The sequence below is a fragment of the Eurosta solidaginis genome, chromosome 1, assembly GCF_040869045.1.
Source record: "Eurosta solidaginis isolate ZX-2024a chromosome 1, ASM4086904v1, whole genome shotgun sequence".
Classification (NCBI taxonomy): domain Eukaryota; kingdom Metazoa; phylum Arthropoda; class Insecta; order Diptera; family Tephritidae; genus Eurosta; species Eurosta solidaginis.
Window position 1 is genome coordinate 87,505,718 of NC_090319.1, and position 19,540 is coordinate 87,525,257.

The 19,540-nt window shown below is 35.4% G+C and overlaps 1 protein-coding gene across 6 annotated transcripts in view; it reads right to left on the reverse strand.

The window, feature by feature from the left end:
• Efa6 (Exchange factor for Arf 6) overlaps positions 1-19,540 on the reverse strand; it is a 340,573-nt gene that overhangs the window by 62,309 nt on the left and 258,724 nt on the right. For 3 of the 6 annotated variants that reach the window (XR_010948413.1, XR_010948414.1, XR_010948412.1), the window contains exon 14: positions 3-266. The exons of 2 other annotated variants lie outside the window; for them this stretch is intronic. The gene's annotated coding sequence lies outside the window, so the exon portion shown is untranslated. Of the gene's footprint in view, positions 1-2; positions 267-11,758; positions 18,808-19,540 lie in introns of all 6 variants that reach the window. One more of the 6 variants, XR_010948410.1, reaches the window with a different exon arrangement.

Genomic DNA, 19,540 nt, shown 5'->3' on the forward strand with positions numbered 1-19,540 from the left:
ACCTACGGCGATGAGTTCACGATTTCGGTTTGGTTAAACAGCGGATGCAGAGGAGGAGAACATCAATTCTATTGATTAAAGTTATTAAGCGCATGAATAGAGACGTATTATGTGGACGAAGGTTTGATATTCTGGGATTTGGATCGCGTACGTTGCATCCTTTCTTGCAATTTTGTTTTTTGTTTTTGTTTCCAATATCCAAATTTTGTACGTTTCTTTTACTCTAGCAAAAGAGCACTGACCACCAGGCGCAACCACATAACCACCTGTAATGCAGTTTTAGAGGAGAAAAAAATAGAAAGAGAAAGAAAACAAGAAGACAATTTGCAACTGAGAACCAATGTTGAATTTCGTGTTAATAAAAAATTTGCTTTTAATATACGGCATAGTGGAAAAAATGCAATTTGCGAAGCTGTACAGAAGCACGTTTAATTGGTTTGATATATATGTACAAGAACATACATGAAAACATAACGGCGAATAACGTATGTACATATGTAAGTAAATTAAGGAACAAAAAAAAACGTGTTGAACGAATGAAGGGTAATTGATTGGTTAACAACTTTAGTATAAAATGAAAAACTGTTTGGTAATTTTTTATTATATGTGGTATGAATGAAATCAATAATAGGGGGACTCATGATAGCATATAAACTTATAAGGTGTAAAATTATATCCATTTACACACGCTGTTATATGAACGCACCTAGTAATACTCTTGATAAACTTGATTGTTTATTAGCTGTATTATTGCCGAACAACATTTTTTGATTGTTATACAAATTAAAAAATGCCAAGACTAAGTGAAAAATCAAAACTAAAACGCCTTTACTTGCTGATGTTGGAGATTTTTGATGAAAATGCCGTCTGTAATGTCTGCAAGGTTGCATTCCTTTGAGTTTACCGCGTTTACACAATGAAATGTGCGCGTAAATTTATACAAATTGTGTAAATGATTTTTCATACAAAATTTGACAGCTCGTGCGTAAACTAGATAAATTTATACGTTTACACACTTTATAAGGCATTTATACGGTTACATGAGTCCCCCTAATATCTTTAAATCTTATAAAGCAAAGTCGCTAAATACCGTTGAAACGCCACTACGACACGCCGAACGCTCCGATTTTAAAACGGTTTTTTGCATTTGAAAGCTTAGCTACGTAATATGTACATTTTCAATATTATTAGAAGGTATGTATAATAGGGGCGTGGCAAATTCCCAAAATGTAGTAAGTAAAAAATCATAAACAGCTAAAAATCCAAAAGGGATGGATCGATTGGAATATTGCTTCTTTCTTTACACCAAAACGTTGAAATAAATACTTGATTTCTTTCTAATATGAGGAAAATTGTTTAAACAAAAATAAAACTGTTCTCCAAAAAATTGTGAAAAAGTCAGCATTCGCTAGTGTTATTTAACTTCAGGAGTTCATTTATTTGTATACATGTGTGTATTTTCATTTCTTATCAGATTGACATATGTACATATTTATGCGCGTTGCCCAGTTAAACAACATAAATTGTTAAGGATGCATACATCTCTTGACAAATACACTTTCGTAAAAAATTTCAATCACTTCGTCTAAGTTCGTAAACAAAAGTTCCATTTTTTTGGTATGTTTGTATGTATGTATATCCTAAAGGGTGTTTTCAGCGAACACGACTGTACAATCGTTGAGTGACACCTTTCTGAACGTACCGTTGAGTATTTTTGATCCACTCAACGATTGGAATTCAACGTCAAATTACTCAACATACATTTTTTTCGGTACATTAGCTCAATGTGCCTATTCGGCTATCTGACAGTTATTTGACGTTTTAAAGTGATGGTTATGAATACAATTTTCCCGCTCAATATTTTAGTGAAATGTGAAAAAAGAAAGAGAAAAGAGAACAAACTTTTATCAATGAATTGACGGAAGCAACGTATGAACAAAAATTATGCTCGCTGAAAGCGCCCAATATTTATCCACTATGGAGATTTAATTTTCTTCTTCTATATAGCATATAAAGAAGAATGTATGTTTGTTTCCAGGATAGATTTTACAGCAACCCGGAGTCTTTCTTTCTGGGAAGAAGACCATGGACCGATCTATTCGAACAAATTTTATCCAAGGTTCGATTTGCCTGAAATTTGGTTTATAGGTAGCCTAGGTTAGTATATACAACACTTTTTTCTGGGAAATGGGCCAGCGTCCGACTGAGACTGGGTTTGAGAGGGTATAACGCTTGGCACAGCGGGTGAAAACTGTTCTGAATGAAAGGGTGAAGGGAAATCCCAAATGAACATGCCGATAATGCTATTCCGATTCAAAAGAAAAATTAAAAAAAAATATTATATAATCATATGTAATCATTATGTAATCATACCATCATAACAGATAAGATCCCAGTGTTGTCGGACGTTAATTATTTTTTGATTAACAAAATGTGTCGCACAGTGTAAAATTAGTGTGTATTATATAGGTAGATATATCCACTAGATTGGCCGTAGACCAATTTTTAGATAATCAAGGTCAAAGGTCACAAAACTCAGTTTTACTTAACCATCTGGATTTCAAATCTTTTTCGTGATTTTCTGCTACTACTAAGTTATAGAACATGATATTCTCTACATATCTTTTATGAAACTTTTTTTTCTGGGATCAAACGTTACTGCGTTATAGCTCTGCTTTCTAAATAGACGAAGTCTTTAGAACTTTCAGATTTTTTAAAGAAATTGCAATACAAATATAGCATTCTCAGTTCAAACTAAAATTTTTTTTAAATCAAATTAAACTTTTTTAATATCAAATGAAACGACTTTTTGGCATATGAGTTCTGCTGGTTTGGAACCTTTCTTTTACATCCAAAAACTATTGTGCTTTTAAGGTAAAGTGCAATAGTATCAAGACACTATTCCTCTCTTAATCTTGAGTCGATTTTTAAAAGCATTAATATCCGTAGTCAGTGAAAAAGTAAATTCGTTTGATTTGAATTGAACTGTTGTATTTGATATGAAAAAAGTTTCGTTTTACTTGAAAAAAAAAAAATTCATTTGACTTCAAAAATATTATTGACGTCATCGCAGCGCCACACGATTTTAGTATAACAAAATTTTATTAAAAGTTTGGGAAACAATTGAAACATCGCCGGCATCAGGCGGAACAACTCGCCAGGTGTTTTGATTACACCCTGTAAATCTCTTCTAAGCCTTTTCTGCCGGGATGGGCATTCAAACGCGCACTCCTGCGATGATCGAACTTTGTCACATTCAACCAAAGCCAAGTCTTGTTTTTGTTCAACTATTTCCCAATTGCCTACTGCTTCATTTATTCATACTTTCATATGGAACATATGCCCCTATTATGGTTTACAACTCAACTCTCTTTCAGTTGGAATTTTGCAATTTAATATTACAGATTACAACTCAACCTGTCAAAAGAAATGTCGGTTGAAGTTGCCTAGTCTAACAAAATTTTGCGGCATTACTGTTTACAACCTTGTATTGGTGTAGTTGTAATCAGTTGTCAAAATCTGACAACTGATTACTAGCAGTTGTCTCAGAAAATGTTGTTGTTGTTTTGAAAAAAGGTAAAGTTCTACATGACAGTGCACCACCTAATTTTTTATCAAAAAATATCAAAGGTGGTATCAAAAGACCCGTTTCGATATCCGTTTTTAGAATCCAAAAGCGATTTAATTTCTGTCAAAAGATATAACCAAAAATCGGTTTACATTTTCATGTGATTGTTGTTTTCGCCAGATTTGTTGTACACCCCCACACTAACGCAGAAAGGTGCTAGGCCTATCCAAGGTTATTTTCACGCCCACGCAGAAATGTGTTCTGTGCAAAAAAAAAAAAACAAAAAAAAAAAAACTATCAGCCCAATTCTAAACGAAAATTCCGTGCGAGTTTTCTCCCTTCTCCCATTCCTCGTATTCTAAATAAAAATTCCTTGTGAGTTTTTTCACTTCTCCCTTTCCTCCTATTCTGAAAAAGCGGAAACCGGTTATGGGAGAAAAGTAGGTATTATGAATGTGAGGGAGAGGGAGATTTCTCTGCCATTTCATAGGAGTTTTTTCACTTGTTAAATTAAAGGGAATGCATCAAAATAGTTAAAGGAAATTGGTTATTTTAAGAAAGAACACTTATTTGTACAAATTTGTGCTAAAAGATGTATTTATATTCTACCACAATATTCTCACTTCTAATACAACAACAACTACAACCACAATATTCTTTATTTTAAGTTGAAAAGTATATCATAAGCAACGGTAGAGCTCTTGGTATTAACTATAAATGATTGTTTGACCTTCTACTACTGTTATATAAACTCTTTTTAATTGAAAATTATTTTCTACTTTTTAGTTCGGTTAGCTATAAAAGCGCGTTTTTTAGTTTTTTTAAACTATTATTTATTTTTAGTTTTTTAGTTCAAGTAATTTTAAAATTTTTAGTCGAGAGTGTTGAAACCTCGAAACGCCAGCGGTCCATGGATGAATCCAACCCCACGGCACCGAAAAGAGCCAAGACGCAGGGAGGCTGGACGCGGTATTTCGCCGAAATTGCCAAGGGTCGGCAGATCATTGGCATTATAGACGAGAGCAGCGAAGATGGCAGGATCCCGAAACAACAGTGGAAGTGGATCGAGGCCGCGCTCGCTACGTTGGCCGTTAAGGTTAGGAAAGACAACACTGGTCCACCGCCATCTTACACCGATGCAGGGTAGTTCCAGGGCAATGCCAAGCTAATTGGCTGTGACGACGCCAGGTCGGTAAACCTCTATAGGGCCGCCGTCACGCTGATAGGGGTGGTATAACCGGGCCCGCGCCTCAAAGTAGTGGAGGCGCGTGATATCCCCTCACGACCAAGGGCTAGAGCCTGGGTTCCAGTGACGCCAACGGACCCAGCTGACATCCTGGAGCTGCTCCAGGAGTACAACCCGCCAGAGGTATGGAAGTCAACCCGGATAAAACCGAGCTTGTCCTCTTCACGAGGAGGTAAAAAGTACCAAATCTTACACTGCCAAGAATTGGGGGTACGTTCTTAGCGTTTAGCGATCAAGTCAAGTATTTGGGAGTCATTCTGGATAGGAAGGTATTATGGAGTGACCATATAGTGGAGCGATACAAGAAGGTAGCAGCAGAGCTTTTTACCTGCAAGAGGGCAATTGGCACCTCCTGGGGATTCTCCCCTAAGGTGACCGACTGGATTTACACAGCCATTGTGCGCCCGATTCTTCTTTATGATGCCTTGGTCTGGTGGCCTGCACTAGCTAAAAGTACGTATCTTATAATGCTTCAAAAGGTGCAACGGAGTTCGGAGCTCTGCATTACCGGGGCTCTCGGCTCCACTCCAGATTCCGTTACATACATACATGGATACATGGATAGATACAGGCCAAGCTAATAAAAGCGTGTTAAAAAGGGCTCCAGTATGCTCTTTCGTAGATGTGCCATGCATCCACTTCTATCATTAATAGAGGAATGCGTTTTTCGCATTATGTGCAAGGTTTCAAATCTATGGCCATTTGGGGTGGTCATAAGTTCAATTGACCTTATGTCCGTTAATCTTATGTCACCCCACCATCACATTATTGCATTGTTCACGAGCCTTGATACGTGTGCAAAGTTTCAATCAAACTTATGGCCATTCAAAGTGGTAATAAGGCCAACTGACCTTATGGCCGTTGACCTTATGTCACCACAACATCACATTGTCATCGAGCCTTGATATGTGTGCAAAGTTTCAATCAAACTTATGGCCATTCAAAGTGGTAATAAGGCCAATTGACCTTATGGCCGTTGACCTTATGTCACCACACCATCACATTAATGCATTGTCATCGAGCCTTGATATGTGTGTAAAGTTTCAATCAAACTTATGGCCATTCAAAGTGGTAATAAGGCCAATTGACCTTATGGCCGTTGACCTTATGTCACCACACCATCACATTAATGCATTGTCATCGTTCCTTGATACGTATGCAAAGTTTCAAATTAATCAGACTTCTAGAAACCGGTGAAAATTAAGCTCAAAGATTCCGTTACATACAGGCCAAGCTAATAAAAGCGTGTAAAAAAAAATAAATGGAAAGCGGGTAATTAAGCCTTTTTTAAATTAATTTAAACAAACTTTATAATCAGAAATTTTGTACACATTTATAGAAAGAACAACATTTCAACGAAGGATTACATTGACCTTATGGAACGACTTACCGAAGTTGGGCGTGGCAAGCCGCAGTTCGGATTATGCGAACATGAGTTCCATCCGAAACTAACCACTACTCTTGGGAATCCTGTTTTAGAGTAAAATGCGATTTTTGAAGCGCCTTGCTCCTATGCAGTCATTTGGGTTTTAATCCACTTCCCACAAAAAAGAAAAATAAATGTAAGGCGCGATAACTTCCGAAGAGATTTTAGGCCGAGCTTCTCTTCCAATTTGCGTCGTGCTCCTTTTAATTTATCCTACAAATTAGAGTGACGGGACCTACTTGTTTTATGCCGCCCCGAACGGTTTTCATGGCACAAATACATTTGGAATGCTTGCCAAACACTGCCGAGGGGCGATCCCGCTTAGAAAAATTGTCTTCTAATTGAAAAAAACTTGTTTCTAAAATTGTTATGTTGCTTTGCCGGGGCGTAACCCAGGATCTTCGGTGTGGTAGGAAACTGTCGGTAAGGCAGTTCAAAAGAAAAAATTATGAATTTTTTTGAGCATACTTTTCAAACTAAATTGAAAATTCAAGTTTTAAAAATAAACAAAATTTTTTATTTCACTACAATATTGTTTCCCCATTTTTAATGCATATGAAATGCCCATCTGCACACATATATAACTGCGACAAATAATGTAGCTGAGGTCGCATAGGGTCGGAGTGGCGATATATTGGTGAATATGGTACCTGTTTGTGTTTTTGTAGTGACAGGAAATTGTCCCAAGATGATGATGGCTGTGGTGAATCAAATCTGTGCAAATTTGTCTGAAGTGGTCACTCATTGTCCAAAAATATGTAATCATTGGCATGCCTTAGGTTACCCACATCCTATTCCTACTTAGATAGAGGAAGATATCCCTCAAGGTGTGCACCACGACTCTCGGCGAAAAAGACCGTAAGAGTTGGAGTCGATGCATTTCCATGTTTTGCTGTCTTGGGATTTCCTACCGTGGATCCCTCCCATATCTATTTGAAGCATATATTTCTGCATGTTGCATATACAATAAAAGTTTTTGGTGTTATTTGTATGATATATCAGCCAAGGCGAATCTATACCAGGTGGTGGCAAAGCGAATTCAACCAATTCGCCGTGGAGAAGAATGTCAAGTCAAAAGAAAATTGTCATAGATTTGGATTAACTGACATATTATTGTACAAGGTTTTGTATGGAAAATTATCAAGAAGAAGCAATCAGCTGTTGGGATAACAACACCTGGTACTGAATTCGCTTTGATATCAGCATAAAAAACAATTTAAAATGTCAAAACAACTCGCACAGTTCTGACAGCTTTTTACCTAAATTATTGCAGTGCTGGAAAGTTCTAGTGGAATATTAGTTTAGGTACCTAAATTTAGACGAACTCGCACCCAGCCTAGCCTAAATTCATAAATTCTTAAGAACCCAAAATATTATTAAACAAATAATTATTCTAGTATGTAAGATTTGAAGTCAGTAGACTACAATAAATAAATAAATTTCCATAGCATTTTTGATAGCTGCCGTCAGCAAGGAATCGGAGTATAGCTCATAATTTTAAAATAGGGGAACAGTCGTCCCTCGAACGCGTTTGCGGAAATGGTCCTTAATTTTGTTTAGTAAGGAGGATTTGCTTCCTTGCAAATCTGCAAAATAACTTCATTAGAAGCTCATCATTTGCCACTTGAACACTTTCCTAACTTGGTGCTTGGTAGTTCCCAGGGATTGGAATGAACACGCGAATGTTTTCCGTATTTGCGACATGTCAATCACCGACATTAGCCGTGTTTTTGTTTTACACGCGTATACGTTTATGTAGATAATGGTTAGGAGACCCATCTAGCGGTAGTGGTTAAATAACTAGCTACAGCACAGGGTGTACCGAAAAGCGGAGATACAACCCTCTGATGGCCACAGTGTATAAAATATAGCTGAATCAGTTGCGATGAATTGTGGATACGCACCATTTTAAGAGGTGATACATAGAATTAGTGTAGAGGTGAAACATAGACACATATTTCAGTTGAATCTGAGTATAATGCGTATTGAAATTTAGTAGTACTAATTTTATGCGCGGCAATTTCAGAAGAGTAGATAAGCTTTGACGCTTAGCAGTCCATATAAAGTTTAAGCGTAAACGTCTATAGATTTAAAAAAAGACAGCTATTTTCGTCGTTATAAAATAAATCTAAACTAATATCTGTTTTGCTATTAATAACAAAATCACTTTTGCAAATGCTTAAATTTCCGCCACAATTTCATCAGCTGTTTATTTATCTGTCCAATCATCACTTTTTTAGGTTGGCAACATCAATTCAACTTCAACTGAAATAAGTTGTAATTCGTAATACCAAACAGGAGTTAAGTTGTCTTACAGTTGAGTTATTTTAATTACAACCCAACTAAGTTGAGTTGTAAACCGTAATAGGGGCAATAATTTTTGTATGCTTGATCGTATGAAAGAAATGTATCTGCTATTATGTTCATGCTCGTTTTTGCACTTATTTTTTTGCATTGCTTTGGTCAGTGCTGCTCAAAATGTTTTATATGGAAGTGCGAATCACAATACATGTACAAAATTGTATATGCACTGAAACTTTGTTTGTATTTAAAAAAATATATTTAAAACATTTTAATTGTTTTAGGTCGGAAAAAGTTGAATATTTGGTTTCATGTTTCAAAATATTTCCTTAAAATGTTTGTAAATGGACGAGCTCGAGGCCATACAATATCCGTGTTTTTTTATACACGCGTATACGTTTACGTTTGCGCGTGAAAAAAAAACGCCTATCCTCGCTTAGATAATGCTTAGGAGACCCATCTAGCGGCAGTGGTTAAATAACTAGCTGCAGCCACAGGGTGTACCGAAAAGTGGAGACACAACCCTCTGATGGCCATAGGGTATAACATATAGCTAAATCAGTTGCGATGAATTGTAGACACCCATATAATACATAGAATTAGTGTAGAGGGTGAAACAAAAACACATATTTCAGTTGCATCTGAGTATAATGCGTATTGAAATTTAGTAGTACACATTTATGGTCGCTTAGCAGTCCATATAAAGTTTAAGCGTATAGACGTTTACGTGTAAAAAAAACACGGCTAATATTAAACAACGCACAAAAACGACCTGGTACATCCAACGATTCCTGAAGATGACTTCTAATTGAAGTCGAAATATCGATAAATATAAAAAAATGGCAATAGCCGTGTATTTTTAACACGTAAACGTCTATACGCTTAAACTTTATATGGACTGCTAAGCGTCAAACTTTAAATACACCTCTGAAATTGCTGCGCATACTCAGATGTAACTTAAATATGTGTTTTTGTTTCACCCTCTACACTAATTCTATGTATTCTATGTGTGTCCACAATTCATCGCAACTGATTAAGCTATGGCCATCAGAGGGTTGTGTCTCCGCTTTTCGGTACACCCTGTGGCTGTAGCTAGTTGTTTAACCACTGCCGCTAGATGGGTCTCCTAAGCATTATCTAAGCGAGGATAGACATTTTTTTTTCACGCGCAAACGTAAACGTATACGCGTGAAAATAACACGGCTAATATATAACACATATAAATAAAAAGTTTTTGTGTGTTGTTTAATATTGTATGACCTCGAGCTCGACAATTTACAAACATTTTTACAAACTAAAGGCCAAAAAACCAACAAAAAATATTTGCTTAAAATATTACGTCAATAGTTATATCACCAACATACAAGAGCCAATAAAATTAATTCTGAAAGTAGCGAAAAATTACACTGACCTCTAGCCTCAAGTTTTGTGGGAACATAATCTATATGCATATATCGTCGGAATTTAGGTTTCAATAATCATACTAAAAGTGAATGTAGAGATTTCCGCGAATTTTGCATTGGAAATTGAATTTGAAAACTTTTGAAATGATTAATTAGAGGCTCCGCGTGTTTTGTTTTAAATTTGTGTTCAAATTTACATACACACATATATTAGCAACAGAGATTACTGAGGTGCTAATATACCATTTGAATTTAGATAATAAAATGTTCAACAAGTAAATGATAGGCGTGGTTACTTTACGGTTCCCCCCACTATCAGTCAAAAAATGTCTCATAACCAAGAAAAATAATATACCGAATTGAAATAAAAATTCACAGAAACTACCCCGTAAGGAGAATCTCTAGTTCAAAATAAGTACACTTCTACTGCATTCAGAACCACTAATAGTTCACCATCTATCTCTTTTACATGTTTCCAACAGGGGAATTTAACATGGCGATGTCCTAGGCGGTGGAAATTGTCCCCGCTGCTTTAACTTTTCACTAGTTCCTAACTATATACAAATTTCTTTTTGGCACTTATTCGATAGTTACGTACTGGTGGAATAGTGTTGAGAAAGAGGCATACTCATATATAGCCGCAGCTCGTTAAAGCTGGTAGCAGTTTTTTTGTCGATCTTATAACTGAAAAGCTAGCTATTAACGAACTAGTACTTATTTGGCACTCTAGGTTTAGTTCTGACCAGAATTTTGTATCACTAGTTACTGACTTCCCTTGAGGGTAATTAACTAATATCATATGAAGTTAGAATAGGCTCCTCTTGTTTTGGTACAGTTTTGCTTACATTCTTCGGTCATATGGCCCATATATGTATTTCAGCTCCGCGGTCAATTATCTACATACTTTTTATTCATAATTCAATTTTGATTAAACATTTTTTTCAGTGCTATCATGATGAAATGAATATTCAGGTGCTCTCATCCCGTTGACGTTTTCCCTTATTCTGACAAGTTCGGCATGCATAATTTAGAGGGTTGTCTATCATAAATAACTGCCTTTGAATCCTACTACGATCGGAGTAGATTTTACTATACGTTTAGAAATATAATAACTATGTAAGCCGCTACCAGAATTTTTTAGGCATAAATATAAACGTAATTTTGTATTCCCCAAAAGATTATAGACAAAATTTTGCAGAAAACTTGTTTTTTGAGGAAATTTGTACAAAAAATTTTGCAGTAAAAATTTATTACTTTTGTAGTACAAGTAAATACTGGCAAACAGAGCTGCCGAAAAAGTGAGGTTATGTTGTTGACATCACCTTTATTATTTCATCATGCTATAATGTTTTTGAAGAATTTTTAGTTGTCAAATTGTTAGTGTACATTTTTTTATCATACACAAGTGCCTGAGCTTCATACGGGAGTGCTTTTTCTTGGCACTTTCATAAGAAATTCAAACATTTTCATATGATTCGAAATTATATGTGAGGGCATATGGGAGTGCTATGAAATTTTTTTTTTATATTCAAAGTGTGAATTTGAATCTGTGCCTATGATTCAGGGCAAAGCAAAAACAAAAGTGCTACCAGTGTATAGGGGTTAGCAGCTCTGGCTTTGGTTGTTTTCCGCATTTATAATGCTACTACTGAAATGCGGCCAAAGAGCTTAATGCGAGCTGAGCATGGACTGTAAGCCACCTAATGAAAAAATATCAATTTATTTACGAACCAACAAACAACTAATAACTCTTTTTTTTTTTAATCATAATTTACTTGTGTATTTTAATAATTTTGTTGTTCTTGATAACTTACTAATCGCATTACATTCAATGTGTGTGCTAATTAAAATCGCATTTTCTTCAATTGAGTTTTAGTGCTGTCGATTTTTTCGTATGCTAAACATTTTTAACATTTTAGCAAGGTTGTTTTTCGTTTTATTTTATTGATTATATATCGCTTTCCAAATGCAATTATGTACTTTTTTATGCCATAATCTAAAGGCCAATTTAGTTTGTATTTAATATTTTTTAATGTATCATTAAAATACAGTTGTGTATTCTAATATGATTTTATGTTTGTACCAATTCATTTGAAATATGCGTACATTTTATAAATTATTAATAATTCTCTTTTTACTTATTTTTTATAAACTTTTTCTTTTATATAATATTCATGATACTTTGACTATATTGTTTGCGTATTTTATTTTTACTGTTGAACCTTGGTTTTTTGTTTGGTGTGTGTGTGTGATTTATTGAATCGCTATTGCTAGAATGAGTAAAATCGAAACACTCTATAAACTACATTTTTACTGCACTATGTTTATGCTACAAATATTTGTATTTGAATTGAAATCGTCATATTAGCCTATGTGCTTTCATCCGCTTTTTATGTATACATATGTATGCAATTGAAAATTTTTATTGTATAACTTCACTTAAATTTTTTTTATTTTACTTTATGGCCCGATTTTTCAGTAGTTGGTTAAGCTAAGCTTGAACTAAGTTTGCGTAAACTCTAGTAAAATTTAAACTCGTTAAACCACTGAGCTGTTTTTCAGTCACAGCTTAAGGCCGCCTTTGGGGAATGCTCTTTTGTGCGGCAACATTGGTTTTTTGATTATCCAGGTAATTTGTAGATATTTCAACAGCTGGATTTTGTTTACCCAACAAACACGGAAAAAAAAATATCTAGCAAAATATATATCTAGTTACGGAAGTTATATCCAATATCAATATTTAATTATTCTTAAACCAGATAGTTCTCGAGTTGATATCCAGCTTCGTTAGTGATTGGACTATCCAACCTTTGAGAAATTTTGTAAAATTAAACGTTTTCGAGTTGATCTCCAACGTCAATATTTTCCAATTATTATCCTAATTTCGAGAGATTTTGAGAAATGTTCAGTTCCCAAATGAATATTCAACACATTTCTCCAGTTGATATCCTAAATTGCATATCGAGTTGAGGTGAAGTTGAAAAAAGTCTGCAAGGTGGCACCACCACAACCAACAGCTGTTTATTGTGAGTAATAAATACCTGGTTAATAGCAGTAATGAAGCGTAATTAACAAAAAATTAATTATATAGGCGACCGCCGTGGTGTGATGGTAGCGTGCTCCGCCTATCACACCGAAGATCCTGGGTTCACCCCCCTGGCAAAGCAACATCAAAATTTTAGAAACACGTTTTTTCAATTAGTAGACTATTTTTCTGAGCGGTGTCGCCCCTCGGCAGTGTTTGGCAAGCACTCCGAGTGTATTTCTGCCATGAGTCGGCATAAATCAAGTAGGTCCCGTCCCGCCAATTTTGAGGGAAAATTTAAAGGAGCACGACGCAAATTTGAAGAGAAGCTCGGCCTAAAATCTGTTCGGAGATTATCGCGCCTCATTTTATTTTTATTTTTTAAATTAAATATATTTCATTTTCTTTTCGTGAAAATACTGTAGTATGGAGTCTTACATGTAAGACCAGTTAGAGAACCACAAGTGTTAATTTAACTTTTTCAACTTAAATAATAGAATTTTGGCTTTATAAAAAATTCTCTCTTTGGCTGAGTACACCATGATTCTCAAGTTGAGCCACTGTTTCGTAACAACTTTGGACATTTTCGAAGTATGCCTAGTTATCAACATGATCACTAATGCTACTCAAGCCCAAATACTTGTTGGGTATATTAGACGGCATTTCAAACGAACGCAAATAACTGATAGCTTAACTAGAGTTTAAGGCTGCCAGATCGGCCGCTTAAGCTCAGCTTAAACTTTAGTTAAAGTAGACTGAAAAACTGCAGATGAAGTTTAAGCGTAGTTTAACTGATAAACTAAGTTTAACTTGTACTGAAAAACCGGGCCTATTTATGTTGTATGTCATATTTAATCAACCTTTTATGTGTTGCCTACTGTTAGGCTGCAATTTTTCAACTTTCTCAATTTATTATTTGCTCAACTCAACTCTGGCTTCATCTTAATACCTAAAAAATTCTTAGTACATATTTATTTTCATTTTCATTCGTTTTTTCCCCGTTTTTTTCGATCGACGAGTTTTCGCAGTTTTTGTGGTTGAAGGGGTTAAAAAAAAGAAAATATTTTCGATGAGAATTCGAAAAATGTATAAATGAATTTTGGGGGAAAAATATATATAAATGTAGATATATTGTCTCTAAAGACATAGAAAAACGCACACAACAAGATCTTCAATGAAAAAGGGCACATAAAAGATAATTTGGCTCAAAAAGACGCATACAAAATAGTGTATCTTAGAAATACGCTTTAACATAGCAAGTTTCGCCGAAAAACGCTGTAGCACAATATTTAGCGGAAAAAGACATTTTCTCTCATAGCACCCTAAACTAAAAGTAGTACATACCAAAAAAATACCAAATAGCCAGGTGAAAAAAATGGTTGTTGGAACATCATCACATTAAGCTACACAGAAAAGGTTATCCCCTTTGAAAGGTTAAGCTAAAACTTGTTTGGATATTAGCTGTATTTCGTTGCAAACTATTACAATTAAAACACTAGCTAGCTTACCGAATTCCATGGAAAGCAACAATAAAAAGTAATCGAGTTGAGTTGACAAAGCGGTTTCAACTGAAACCGCTTAGGTAATTGTCGACCTGAATGATAGTGTTGTTTAGTGTTGCATATTCAAAAATAGGGCACTATTGTTAACGAGCGAATGAAATGAACATACGAATGTGCAGACCCTGCAAAAATCGCGAGTACTCCATGCATGCTATGGACCAAGCGAGTGCTCCAAAATTAACCACAATTCATACAAAAAATATGGTCCAATTAACATTGCGATGTCCTAGGACCGGACCATATACTCCAGCTCCGCATTACATCAGAGTAATCCATGGAGTACCCATAGTCCAATAACCCTGCGAAAATCGCGAGTACTCCATGCATGCATGTATGGAGTACTCGCTATGGACCAACCGAGTACTCCAAAATTAACCACAATCCATACAAAAAATATGGTCCAATTAACATTGCGATGTCCTAGGACCGGACCATATACTCCAGCTCCGCATTACATCAGAGTAATCCATGGAGTACCCACAGTCCAATAAACATCGTGTAGTGATTACAATCGTTAAAAACGAGCAATGATCGGCTTACAATATGTTTGTGTAGAAACATGAGTTGGTCCATTGCTGCATTACAGTGGAGTATAATGGTAAGTACTCCAGTGGACCACATGGTCCAACGATTTTTGCAGGGGATAAACAAAAATAACAAAATAACAGCGTGGCGGCAGGGTGACATACATACAAACAAACACACGCATTTCATGTATTTTGTTTTTGTAATTCTCTGGTTGAGTGCCAAAAACATACTGCGCTAGAAGTAGAAATGTGAAAGCAGCTAAAAAAAGTAACCATCTGTATGGTTTTGCCATAATGAAACTGTTTAGCTAGTTAAAGCAGTTTTTTCAAGCTCGCTTTCAAAAAAAAAAAAACACCTATTGTTGCGAATCTCTTGAATACTCGGTTATTGTGCGCTTCTGCTATCGTGAATAAAATTCTCTTTATTAACAGCACTAATATGGAAGTAGAGCTTCACTTACAGCGCCTTAAAATCACACTGATTTACAGCTTTCGCTGCCTTCACGGTTGCCACTTTGGTCCATTTGGACCACAAATGGCCCCTTCCAACCCCATTTGTTCTGCTGGTCCCTTTCCTGCAATCTTGGTCCTTTTTAGGCAGGGAGGGAAAATAATTTTTTTTTCGGAGTCGAAAAGTCCTGGTAAAAAAATTGTCCTAGGTGAAAATGTTGAGTTCCCAGGTATCCCTATAGCAATATCATGTCGAATCATTCATCCTTTTTATTTTTCGAACTTTTTCCATAAAAGTCCACATATAAAATTAAAATCTGTATTTTTATTTTTTCAGTCCGATAGAACTAGTTAAACTCGGACTTTTAAAAATAAAACTCCGAAAATAAAAGTTAAATCCGGACTTTTATTTTTTAAGGCCAAAATAAAAGTCCAGCTTGATAACAAAGAAACTGCTTATCCGAATTAAAAATATTTTTATTTTTCTATCGGACTCAAAAAATAAAAATCTGGAAATATTTTTTATCTTGATCCAAATATATTTAAAGTCCAAAAATAATAGTTTTCCAAGGAATTATATTATAAAAGGAATAACAGTTTCAGACCCGTTTTTTAGGCAGTAGCCATGATTTTGGTACTTTTCTTCCTTTTTTCTCAGGTAAATATTCACAATTTGCCCCAAAAAATGTGTCACACATTCGCTAATCCAAATATAATTTTAAGTTTACTTCAATGGGATTCTTACCACAAAAAATTGCTCCGCGAGTAAAATGTACCCGAACAATGGCATTTCACCTAGGCGATAATTTAGGCGGGGCATTAAAAAGAAAAGTGTTGGCAAACACATTATCGTTAATTGCTGAAGAAACAAGCGACTTATCAAAAAAGTCTTTTTTATAATAATAATAATAATAGTTGCTAGATATTTCGCTTATCAAACAGAGTTTTGCCACTAGTAGATCTAAAAATATGCATTTCAAATCCACGTGTGCTTGCCACTGATAAAGCCATTAGTATGGCCGTGAAGTTGAATGAATTGAAAACTAAGTAAAAGAATGAAACTAATTTGTTTTATATAAAGTGAATTCGCCACTCACTTAATTCAAACTACCGATATTGAGTTTGTGAAGGAATAATTAGATCGAAAGCTACGAAAATGAATTCTTATAATTTGTAAAAGTTTTCACAGTGCCAGAAACGTTTCAAGCTGGTAAAATATATGAAATAAAAATTGCTTCTCGCCTAACATAGCTCATAGGGAGCACTCTGCCGTGAGCCTAACACTTTCAGAACTTATACAAAGAAATTCTATGCATTACTTCTCCTTTGGCACGTTGATATTTAAATATTTCTCACCCAGCTCAATGAGTTAAAGAAATTCCAGGACTATTTTGGAGTTAAGCCACGCAAGGTACTTGCAAACTAAATATCTTGACACAAGAAATATTTTAACTGGTAGGCAGAAATACTTCTTGAAGGAGATAACTTTATAAATGTCAATTGATATGCGATGGAAAAATGTGTCTTATATTCAGCTTTTGAAGCAAATGCAAAAGATATTTGATTACGGAAGAAACGTTTTGTGTAAAATTATTCCCTTTAGTACTAGCTGAACCCCATTAACTCCTGAGGTCTGGTATCAAAACTCGCACTTTACTGAGCTTTCCGCATAGTTCGGCAACACCAGAACGCAAATTTTTGACCAGCTGCTTTCAAAAACCTAACTGCGGCATACATATTATTTCATTGCAATCAACAACATAATGCTGGGACTAAGAGCTTTGTGAACAAAACTAGGTTCACAACGGTTGGTTGGTGAAAGACATAGACTTATCCTAGAAATAAGAAAATAGCATATTATGAAGTACACTTTATTTTTGTTTGTTCAGTTTGAATTAGAGCAAAGTCTTCACTACGCTAAATAAAATGTTATATAGGAAACCATGGCAACATGCTAAAGTTTTATATTTTACAACAAATACGATACTCTTGTGAATTGCCGAATTGTTTGTATACCAATAAAATAAAACAAAAATTTGGTCCTTTTTTGAGATTTGGTCCTTTTTTTCGATGAATTTTGGTCCCAAATTAAAACATGTACACCGTGTGTACAGTTCCCTCTTTCGCTCTTATTTGGAATCCAAAACTATAAATAAAGTTTTGGTTGTAAATATGGCGATTCGTGGTATTAGCGAGCTTTGGGCATTATTAGTCGTAGTGCTTTTGCTTGCTTTTATAAAATAATTTGTTAAAAATACACGATTGTGAGCGCACAAAGAAATCTATTTGTACTATGGCACTATTGTGAATATTTGATTAGATCTAACACTGCATTACCGGCAGTTTCTAACATTCGGCAGATGGCAGCGCAAGCGCATGTAAGTTATAGATGTTTGATTGATAGAACAGCTGATTTCTGTTGATATTTGATATGCGACTTTTATATTTGTGCGCTAGATGCGCACGGGTCCAGCTCGTATATTGAATAATAGGATTTAAAATTTTTTTTTCAAAAACGCCCTATGTCAGAATTCCGTTGAAGAAGGCCCTATCTGAGCCCCAATTCACTACATGTTGACATTGGTTGGGGTGTTTTTGAAAAACAAAAAGAGAGGACGTTCTTCCACTGATTCCTAACCACGAAATCGGCAGTGATTTTTTTCAGTTTTTAAGGTTAGGGCCGAATAATTTTTAAATCATATGAATGCGTCCATTTTTCACCAGCAAAACACAACTATGCCCTTTTTCGTATATAGCAACGATATATTTTGAATTGACAAAGTGAGGACAAGGGAGATTGGAAGCCTTAAAAACTGTTTCCTTACACGTTCTATTAACTAAATTAATTTATATTTATTTTGTGTCTAAATAATTTAGCTTAAAAATACAAAAATACTTGAGTAATAATTGAAGTCAATGTGGTATAAAAGATAAGCAAAGCTTTTAAAGCATATTTACAAAACATTAAATATTTTTTATATACAAATTGTGAATGTGCGAAGCAACTCAATTCGATAGAAAAAAATAAAAATTAATAAATGCAAAAATAATATTCAATATATCTATGTATGTACATTTGAACATATTGACGTATGTAAGTGAACACTAAGGCCCTACAAGCAATTTTAGTGTAACCAGCAAAGTGGTTTTGCAGGAGTTTGATTTGATCAAACCTGACCTGTGTTGAGATGCATGGCATTATGAGTTTTGGCCATCTACAGCCCTTCGATGCTCCCTAGCCTCGACTTAATATGAAGTTAATAAACGTGGTTTCGAAGGAGCGTTCAAACTTTTTACATCTAAAAAAAAAAAAAAAAAAACTTTTTACATCTACTTCGTTTAAATGCAAAGCTCAATCAGTATCACCAGATACTTCAGCACAAAACGACATGACATAGAAAACATCAACCAGTCTCCATGCATGTGGGTAATGCAAGTTAGATTATGAAAATCAAGTCTTTCTCCACCTGCCTCTCCCAGCTCAGTGGCGGTTTCCTTCTTCCTCTGCTTCCAAACTGCGGTGTCGACATGACACTTAGCCGACGAAGCCTTTGGGTTTTCTCGGTGCACTTTCTTCATATCGGCGTAAAGCTCATAAACCTCCATATTATACCTTCTTCAATACTCGCCGTCGGCATTAGGTACAGGACCATACATCTTCCGGGGACCTTTTCTCTCGAGCACTCCAAAAGCCATATCACCTTCTCTCAGGACAGGTATGATGAGTAACTTGCCCATTTTTGTTGCTCTTTATCTAATTCAGAGAAGGCAAAACTCTTGGCGCGTTTGTTAAGGCCAATAATATCAATACAATCAGCATTCGTCAGTAATTGTACCAACACTTATAATAGATTGTACCAACACTTAGTTCTGCTGTTAGAATTATCTTATCCAGCATTGTATTAAAAGAATCGCCTGAAAGGGAGTCGCCTAGTCTTCGTTTGGTTTACTTGGCTCGGGTAGGTCCTTTCCAATCCTTACGGAGCTGGTGGCGTTTGCTCAACGTCACTTGGCAGTGCCTTATTAACTTAA